This window comes from Microtus ochrogaster, chromosome 17 (genome assembly GCF_000317375.1).
Source record: "Microtus ochrogaster isolate Prairie Vole_2 chromosome 17, MicOch1.0, whole genome shotgun sequence".
Lineage (NCBI taxonomy): Eukaryota > Metazoa > Chordata > Mammalia > Rodentia > Cricetidae > Microtus > Microtus ochrogaster.
Window position 1 is genome coordinate 16650483 of NC_022019.1, and position 10219 is coordinate 16660701.

The 10219-nt window shown below is 40.6% G+C and overlaps 1 protein-coding gene across 1 annotated transcript in view; it reads right to left on the minus strand.

Annotated features, from left to right (window-relative positions):
* Positions 1–10219, minus strand: part of Xpo7 (exportin 7) — an 87015-nt gene that overhangs the window by 64373 nt on the left and 12423 nt on the right. The window lies entirely within an intron of this gene.

Consider the following 10219-nt stretch of genomic DNA (forward strand, 5'->3'; position numbering starts at 1 on the left):
GGAGGCAGAAGCAGGCGGATCTCTGTGAGTTCGAGACCAGCCTGGTCTACAAGAGCTAGTTCCTGGACAGGCTCCAAAACCACAGAGAAACCCTGTCTTGAAAAACCAAAAAAAAAAAAAAAATCTTAACTGGGAGGATCAGAGAGATAGTTCAGCAGGTAGACACTTGCTGCCAAGTCTGATTACCTGAGTTTGATACCTGAGACACACATGGTGGAAGGAGAGAACCCACTCCCATTTACACTCTGGCATGCACAAAATAAGTACGTACAATAAAAACATTGAGATCTAAAAACACTGCATGCGATGATAAGAGAATTATAAAATACTTCTGCAGACCAATGGATTTTCACTTACCAGAGGAAGGAAATGTTCAGAGAAGATTAGATTATACAATGCAACTAACTTTCACAAACTACCACTTGCAGACTAACCACAACAATCTCAAATGGCTATTAAAATACTCTTCCATTTCACTACAATATTTGTGTGGGACTAGATTTTGTTCAGACACTGTGTTCACATAATGAATCATCACAGGCTAAGTATGGAAACAAACATAAGAATCCAGCTATATTCTAGGAAGCCAGATCTAAAAGAAATTTACAAAAACTGAAATACTCAGGAGGCTGAAGTAGCTGACAGTTTAAGGTCAGTCTGGGTCATATACACTGGGCCAGTCTCAAACCAACAGCTCCCCCACAACTATCTCTCTCCTCTCCCCTCCCCTCCTCTCCCGTCTTCTCCCCCCCCCAAACAGTCAGGGATATATATTAAGTCAGTCTCAAAACCAACAATCCCCCTTCCCACTTCCTCCAACATACATGCACACGCGTGAACTTAACCTGTCTCTGAAGTACTCAGACTATATAGGTGTAAACAATCGATCCCAGCTTTGCCTTTCATCATGAGTTGGCTAGTTCACTACAGTGTGTGAAGGTCAGAGGGCAACTTGTAGGAGAGCTAGTTCTTTTCTATCATGTGGGTTCTGGGGATGGGTGGTGGTTTGAAAGAAAACAGCCCCCAAAGGGAGTGGCACTATGGCAAGGGAGGTCTTGTAGGAAGTGTGTCACTGTGGAGGTGGACTTTGAGGTCTTATATATGTTCAAGACACACCCAGTGAGTCAGTGGATTTCCTGCTGCCTTCAAGTCAGGATGTAGCCAGCCCCATGCCTGCCTGCCTGCACGCTGCCATGCTTCCCGTCATGGTGATAATGGACTGAACCTCTGAAACTGTAAGCCACCACCTCAATCAAATGCTTTCTTTGTGTCTCTCTCTTCACAGCAATAAAAATCCTAATTAAGACAGGATCAAGATAAAACTCAGATCCATCAGACGTAATAGCTAGTGCCTTTACCTGAGCTACTTCTTTGGGCAGGGTAAACCTCAATTCTTTAATCTTATTTTCATGTATATGTATGTGGCTGTGTACACATGGGTGCAGGTGCTCTCAGAGTCCACAACAGTGTGTTGTTGGATCCCTGGGAACTGCAGTTATAGACAGTTGTGCATCACCCATGTGGGTGCTGAGAACAAAACCTTCTGCAAACTTCTCATCATTATTTTTGGATCAGATTTATTAAGAAATAGTAAGAACTCCTAAGACTGGGAGGGGCTCAAGGAGAGAAAACTCACTGTATTCTTAACGCACTGGGCAATCTCTCTAGGCCCATCTTAATTCTTTCTCTTGCCAACTTTCAAGACAATACATTGATTTCCTACCATGCTTGAAGATGATCAATTATTTTATTATACCTTTAAAGTATCATCAAGAATTCACAGATCTTGACTCAAATGTTTAGACAACAAACTCAGAGCAAATGTGTTTCCTAATTATGTTCTTAAAAATGCCTAAAATAAGTACTCTGACCAGGGAGACAGGTAGGCTAACTGCAGATCTTCAACCCTCCCTCAGCTTCTTTAAATCCAACTCCCCAGTCTCATTCCCATTTCTGCAGCTAGATCCACAGGAGCAAGGATAGCTGAGTGTTCCGCCAGGATCTGCTTAGTCCCCTGGGAATGGGAGCAGAGAGTGAAGAGAGACCACGGCAGAAAATCTACAGATCTGAGGATGAGACTAGGGATTGGATTTGAAGCAGTGGAGGAAGAGCTGAAGATCTGCAGTTAGTCTGTTTCTCATTCCCATTTCTGCAGCAGACCACCAGTCCTGGTCACTGTGGTGATTTAAATAAGAATGCCCACCCCAGGCTCATATACTTGAATGCTGAGTCATCAGGAGTGGCACTACCTGAGAAGGATTAGGAGGGGTAACCTTGTTGGAGTAGGCTGGCCTTTGACTAACAAAGGCCCATGTCAGGTTCAATTCAGCATCTCTCTGCCTATGAATCAGGATGTAGCTCTTAGCCACTGTTCCAGTGCCTGTCTGTCTGCTGCCATGCTTTCTGCTATAATAATGAACTAAACATCTGAAACTGTAAGCAAGTCCCAATTAAAGGCTTTACTTATAATAGTTGCCTTGGTCATGGTGTCTCTTCACAGCAACAGAACAGTGACAAAGACCGTTACCCCTCCCTGCAATCTCCAGTGGATCATACATATTTTCTCGTAACTTCCCTCCCCGGCCCACTCAACTCTAGCAGGCACTCCGTGAGAACCTACAGACCACTCTGGCAGGGAAACAGACTAACTGCAGATCTTCAGCTCTTCCTCCACTGCTTCAAATCCAATCCCTAGTCTCATCCTCAGATCTGTAGATTTTCTGCCGTGGTCTCTCTTCACTCTCTGCTCCCATTCCCAGGGGACTAAGCAGATCCTGGCGGAACACTCAGCTATCCTTGCTCCTGTGGATCTCTCAGCCCCATCTAGTCCATCCCCTTTCCTAACTGTCAGCTCTCAATACTTGGAAACATTTTTACCTGGAGCCATTAGTAGCTACACCTATCAGGATCCCTGAAGTGTTTTACACAGCCACCACACTCTCCTAAAAACCAGAGAGGAAACAAAAACCAAAGAACAAAATGACCACCCAACAAAGACAAGGCCAAATATCAGCTCCTAGAATTATAATTACCCCAAACCCAGATGTCTAGATGCCAGAGTAAAAACACAGTAACAGCCAGGACAGTATGTCTCCACTAGAGATCAGCAAACCTTACACAGTAGGCACTGAGTATTCTAACATGGCTGAAGCACAAGAAAAAGACCTTAAAATAGCCTTTATGAATGATGATACTTTATGATACTGGTCCTTAAAGAGGAAATGAATAAACCCCTTAAAGAAATCTATGAAATAAAAACAGTGGAAGGAAGTAAAGAAAATAGTTCAAGACCTGAAAATACTTGCAAACTGAATCCAAGAAAACACCAAAAAGATCTTCAACCATGACGAAGTAGGCTTAATCTCAGAGGCAGGAATGGTTTGACATATGAAAGCTGATAAATGTAATCTACCATATAAACAAATAGACAAAAACCACATAATCATCTCATTAAATGTGGAGAAGGCCTTTGACAAATTCTAATACCCCTATGTGACAAAAGTCATGAAGTACTGGGGATATAGGGACATACCTCAACATAATAAAGGTAGTTTACAGAAAGTCTATAGCCAACATCAACTAAAATGGAGAGAAACTTAAAACAATTACACTAAAACCAGGAACATGAAAAGGTTGTCCATTCTCTCCATAACTATAAAAAAGAACAAGTGAAAGCTAGAGGAATGAGAAAATGAAGGAGATTAAGGGGAAACAAACTGGAAAGGAAGAAGTCAAAACATCTTTATTTGCAGATGATATGATAGTATATGTAAGTGACCCTAAAAATCCAACTTGGAAACTTCTACAACTGATAAACATGTTCACCAAAGTAGGTAGGAACAAAATTAATTCACAAAAATCAGTAGTCCTCCTATATACAAATGACAAATAAACTGAGAAGGAAATCAGGGAAATAACACTTTCACAATAGCCTCAAAACTACAAAATTTCTTGGGATAACTCTAACAAAGCAAGTGAAAAACTTGGACGATACAAACCTCAATTCATTTAAGAAAGAGACTGAAGAAGATATCAGAAAATGAAAAGATCTCCCAAACTCATGCATCACTTTGGATTAATACAGTAAAAATGGCCATCCTAACAAAAGCAATCTGCAGATCCAATGCAATACCCTTTAAAATTCCAACACAATTCTTCACAAACCTTTAAAGGGCAATTTTCAGCTTCAGATGGAAACACAAAAAATTCAGGATAGTTAAAACATTCTTGAATAATAAAAAACTGTGGGAGGTCTCACTTTGTCTCAAGTTCTACTAGAGAACGACAGTAATTAAACAGTGGAATTGGTGCAAAAGAGGACACGTAGAGCAACAGAATCTAATTGAAGACCCAAACATAAATCACCTGATTTTTGATAAAGTCAGAAACACATACTAGATAAAGACAGCATTTTATGTACATGGTGTTCTATTTGCATGTACACTTGCATGACAGAAGAGGGCACCAGATCTCCTAACAGAAGGTTGTGAGCCACCACGTGGTTGCTGGGAATTGAACTCAGGTCCCCTGGAAGATCGGCCAGTGCTCTTAACCTCTGAGTCATCTCTCCAGTCCTAAAAGTTGGAATTCAATGCAAAATTTATATTTCTTTTATAAATTACTCCAAGGCCTTAGAATTTTCTTTATCCACATAACACTCTACTGGCAAAAACTGAGCATCACTGTCTAATCGAAGAGGAACAAAGAAAGACACCTAGAATCAGAAACCAACTTTTTGTTGCTTTAGGATACTTTAGTTTCTGCCTGATCCTCTATAATCAAACCAAGTTACTAGGTAGTAATTTCTAGTGATTTTAGCATACCTCTCAGCAACTAATAAACTCAAAAAAGAAATTAACTATGCCCACAGCTGGTAGTCACTGCAGAAAGGACACTGCAGTGACAAGGGGCAGTGATGGGAACAGAAGGACACAGCTAGGAGCATCGTTGGAATCTAAAGGAACTAGACAAGCACAGTTTGAAAAAGACACCAAACCCAGTAGGGTCTGCCAGCAAAACATCAATTAAATGTCTTTCCTATTATATACAAGCACTAAGAAGTTTCTTTTTTTCAGAAGTAGAGAGATCACAATGGTTCAAGGTACTTTAAAAATCAAATAGTTTTGTGATGGAGTTCAAGTTGTAGCTGTTGTTGTTTTTTGATTTTTAAGACAGGGTTTCTCTGTGTAACATCCCTAGCTGTCCTGGAACTAGCTCTTGTAGACCAGGCTGGCCAACATGACCCAGATAATTATTTCTTTTCTTTCTTTTTAAGATGAGGTCTCTCGGGGGCTGGAGAGATGGCTCAGTGGTTAAGAGCATTGCCTGCTCTTCCAAAGGTCATGAGTTCAATTCCCGGCAACCACATGGTGGCTCACAACCATCTGTAACGGGGTCTGTTGTCCTCTTCTGGTCTGCAAACACACACAGATTGAATATAGTATACATAATAAATAAATATTAAAAAAAAAAAAAGATGAGGTCTCTCTACATAGCTCTGGATGCCTTAGAACTCACTACATAGAGTAGGCTGGCCTAGAACTCAGAGATCCACTTGCTTCTGGGATATTAAAGGTATGTGCTGCCATACCTGGTTTAGTTGTATTACTTCCTTTTTCTTCCCCCTTTTAATTTTTTGGTTTTTGGAGACAGGGTCTCTCTGTGTAGCTCTGGTTGTCCTGGAACTTGCTCTGTAGACCAGGCTGGCCTGAACTCAAGGGACCCATCCACCAGCCTCTGGGATTAAGGGCATGTACTACCATGTCCTGCTTTATATTCTTTCTCTACTCCCCCTTTAGTTTTTTCATGACATGGTTTCTCTGTGTAATTTATATTATTTAAGAGAGAATTCTAACAAGTAGCAAAGCTGAAAACGTACTTTTCTTTGGTTAACCACACAGGTAATGATAATCTGCTTTGCTGTATACTCTCTTAATCTTTTTGCTATTATAACACCCTGGTGACTGAAAATACAAATGGCACACAAGTGGACTGGAGAGATGGTTCAGTGGTTGCAGCTCTTCTGGAGGACCTGGGTTCAGTTCCCAGTACCTACATGGCAGCTCACAATTGTCTAACTCCAGTTCCAGGGGATCTGATGCTCTCTTCTGGTACCTGTGGGTACCAGGCACACATGTAGTAATATACATTAATGCAAACACATAAAATAAAATTTACAAATCCTGATTCATTGGCCTGATGGCTAGTATTTAGATAAATACAAGTATGTAACAAATTTACTGCATTCATAAATAAAAGATTCCAAACATTTAGCTGTAGATAAACAAATTCTTTGCGATGAATGTCCACATGCTAAAATGGAAAAAGGGGTTTACTGTATCTTGCTGCAGCTTCCATGATTAGATTTTTATCCTTCCTTCCTCACCCCCTTTTTTCTCTTACATTTTATTTTGGAGGGTTGGAGGGTGGGATCAAAAGGCATGATGTGAAAGACACAAAGAATAAATAGAAAGAAAGTTGAGCAACTAGCGCTCTTTAACTGAGCCATTTTTCCAGCCCCATCTCTGCTTAAAAATAAAGATCGGGCAGGGCAGTGGTGGCACATGTCTTTAATCCCAGCACTTGAGAGGTAGAGGTAGGTAGATCTCTGTGAGTTCGAGGACAGTCTGGTCTACAAGAGCTAGTTCAGGACAGGCTCCAAAGCAACAGAGAAACCCTGTCTTGAAAAACCATAAACAAGCAAACAAACAAATGGTCAGGACAGCATTCCAACACGTACATGTGCCTGGGGAACTAATGATTTAAATAGCTTTGAAGCCTCAAAGTAGTGGAATTTTCAAATTATAGTACGTTATTTATTAGAAAACAGTAAAAAACTACCAAAGTCCAGCAAAAAGATGGAGTTGGAGAGATCGTTCAGTGGTTAAGAGCACTGGTTGCTTTTCTAGAAGACTGGAGTTTGATAGCTAGCAACTACATGGAAACTCACAACTTGCTCTATCTCTAGTTCCAGGGGATCCAATGTGTCCTCTTTGGGCCTCTGCAGGTTCCAGACATGCATATGGTGTAGAGATATACATGCAGGTAAAATATCTATACACATAAAATAATAAAAAAATACACAAAAATGAGAAGGCAATTTCACTTCTCTTCCAAAGTCCTAGAATGTGACCTGTTCCTACTATCTGGGCAGTACAGTATGATAGGATATCATACAGAAAATAATTCTTTCTTGCTCCATAGAAGCATGTCCTTGATTCCCTAATAGAGGTTAGCATACAGTCAAGTTTCCTTGAATGCTCTCATTTTGAATTTTATTTCTTTAGACTCATATACACATATAATGAACAAATGAACAGCCTATAGTTTTGAGACTAGTTGCTAGTATTTTAAGACTTAGATCTCCTCTGGCCTACTTACATGTAGTCTAACTCTTGATACAAACATTTCAAAGTTATGAAGAATGAGAGAGAAGACAGGAGATATAGGCACATAAAAGGACACAGAGTTCTTACTGACACAAAAATCCACAAGAAAGCTTTTCATCTCTCCTTATCTCTTCCCACGAGAAAACCCTGAACACACTCTGAACTCTTTTAGAAGGCTCAACAAGGCAGAGGCATAAGAAAATCCAAAACAGAACATTAAAGAGAAAAAGATAAAAGAAATCAGAAATACTTAATCTTGGAGTCCTGCACTTAGATTCTGAGGAAAAAAATATCATAGTTCTGTATTTACTCTCAGAATAAAAGTAAAAGAATTGTTTCTTGAAAGGCTTTGGCATGCACACCCCACACACTGCTGGTTTTTCTCAGTCTCTGGAATTCTAAATCATTTTTAATTCATTTTTCAAACCTATACTACTGTATAAATTATGAAAATACTTTTCAAGAAAATTAAGTCAGCAAATAGGATAGACAGACACATTGTGATCTAAGATTTAGAATAATCTTCTAACGGAAGAAAGAACATTAAAAAGAACTCTTTTCTGAATATTCCTAAAACAAATTGATGGGGGAATAAACAGACGAAGAGAATTTAGAAAAGGGAAACTGTTTTCCAAGAGGAAAATATAGGATGGGAAGGTTTGATAGAGTTCTTGCCTAGAATGTGTTAGGCCTTGGGTTCAATCCCTAGACTCCAGAACTAATCACATCCATTTATCTATGGAAATAAATCAAGGGCAGTTTAATGTTGAATTACTTTTAATTGCTGGGCATAACAGCATAGAGGCAAGAAGATCTCTGTGAGGTGGTGGCTATCCTGGTCTCTTACAAGTTACAAGCCAGTTAGGGCTACACACTGTGAATATCTCGCAAGCAAACTTACTCAAAACAAGAACTGCTTTCATTTGTCCTAACATAAAAAGAAACCTTTAAGAGGTAGTAGTGATCATATTAGTCAATGCTGTACAGTTCACAAAAGCCCCTAAGAATATGAGCTCTTCTTGCATAACTGCATGCCAATTTCCATACTGATTGTCACAAAGATTTTGCTCTTGCCAATGTTAACAGTATCTGAGTTTAATTGTGCTGGCTAGTTTTATGTCAACTTGATACAAGCCAGAGTTATCAGAGAGTAGGGAGCTTCAATTGAGAAAATGCCTCCATTAGATCAGGCTGGGAGAGGACATTTTCTTAACTAGTGTTCGACAAGGGAGAGCTCAGCCCATTGTGGATGGTGCCACCCCTGGGCTGGTGGTCCTGGGTTCTGTAAGAAAGCCATGTAAACCGCACCTCTCCATGATCTCTATGTCAGCTTTCTGCCTCCAAGTACTTGCTTGTTTGAGCTCCTGTCTTGATTTTCCTCAATGATGAATAATGATATGGAAGTGTAAGCCAAATAAACCATTTCCTTTTTAAGTTGTTTTGGTCATGCTATTACACTGCAACAATGATAACCCCCATAAAGCAAAAATTGGTACCAGGATAGTGGGGTACTGCTGTGACAGACCTGAACATATGTTTTGGGGAGGACTATGGAAGGACTATGAAACTTTTGGCTAGAAGAGCCATCAAGTGTTCAAAGCTTGGTGAGCTGTTCCGTGGGAGTTTGGAAGACTGTTGAGAAAAATGCACACAAAGTCCTGGCTTGTGAAGTTCCAGAGGGGAGCAGGTGAGTTACAGAGACAACTGGGGCTGTTGAATATTTTGAGTTAAGAATGTGTGGTTCTGGTTAGATGAGGCTGAAGACTCAGCTGTGATTAACAAGATACCAGAATCACTCAAGTGAAACCTTTGCCTTACTGGGACAATTGATACTGGTTAGCTGGAGTTAAGAAATTAGTGGTGCTGGGTAGTGATGGTCCATGCCTTTAATCTCAGCACATGGGAGATGGAGACAGGGGCAGGCAGATCTCGGAGTTTGAGGCCAGCGTGGTCTACAGAACTAGTTCTAAGATAGCCAAGGCTACACAGAGAGATCCCATCTTAAAACACACACACACACACACACACACACACACACACACACACACACACACACAAAACCAAATCAGTGGTAATTAAGAGGCAACCAACATCATTGAGGTAAAAATGAGAAGTGTTTCTTCAGAGTCAGCACACAAAGCAGCCAAAGTTGTACTACAAACCAGTTGCCAAACTTGGTAGTGTAAGAATCACCTACATGGTACAAGGTTTTGAAGGTATGAAGGGGTCATGAGACTTGGCATTGTGTGGCAGGGCTGGAGTCGTTGAAGAGAGCCCAGGAGAGGCTACTGATGAAAGCAGCCAAAGACCCCAGCACTTAGGAGATGCCAGAACCATGGATGACCATCAAGAACAGCCAACTGCAGAGGACTGGAGTCTGCCGGAGCCTAGAAACAAAACTCTGTTTGCTGTTGAAGGCAGAGCCAGAGAAGTGACCCAAGCATTTGAAGAAGCCTAAAAGATCTCAAGTGGACCCCAGACACTAGACACTGAGTTATTCACACAATTGGGGTTTGGTTTGCTTTGTTCAGATTGTGACTGTGCTCTGATTCTTTGTTCTTGAAGTAAGAAAGTATTTAACTTAACTTTGATTTTACAGTAGCCCATAGTTAACTTCATGGTTCTGGTCTCTTTGATCTTATAGGAGTCCACAGTTTTAAACTCTGGATTTTAAGAGACTGAATTTTAAAGGGTTTGAATTTGTAAAGACTGTGGGACTTTTTAAGTTTGTAAAAAGTTTTATAGGCTGGGCGATGGCGCACGCCTTTAATCCCAGCACTCGGGAGGCAGAGGCAGGTGGATCTCTGTGAGTTCGAGACCAGCCTGGTCTA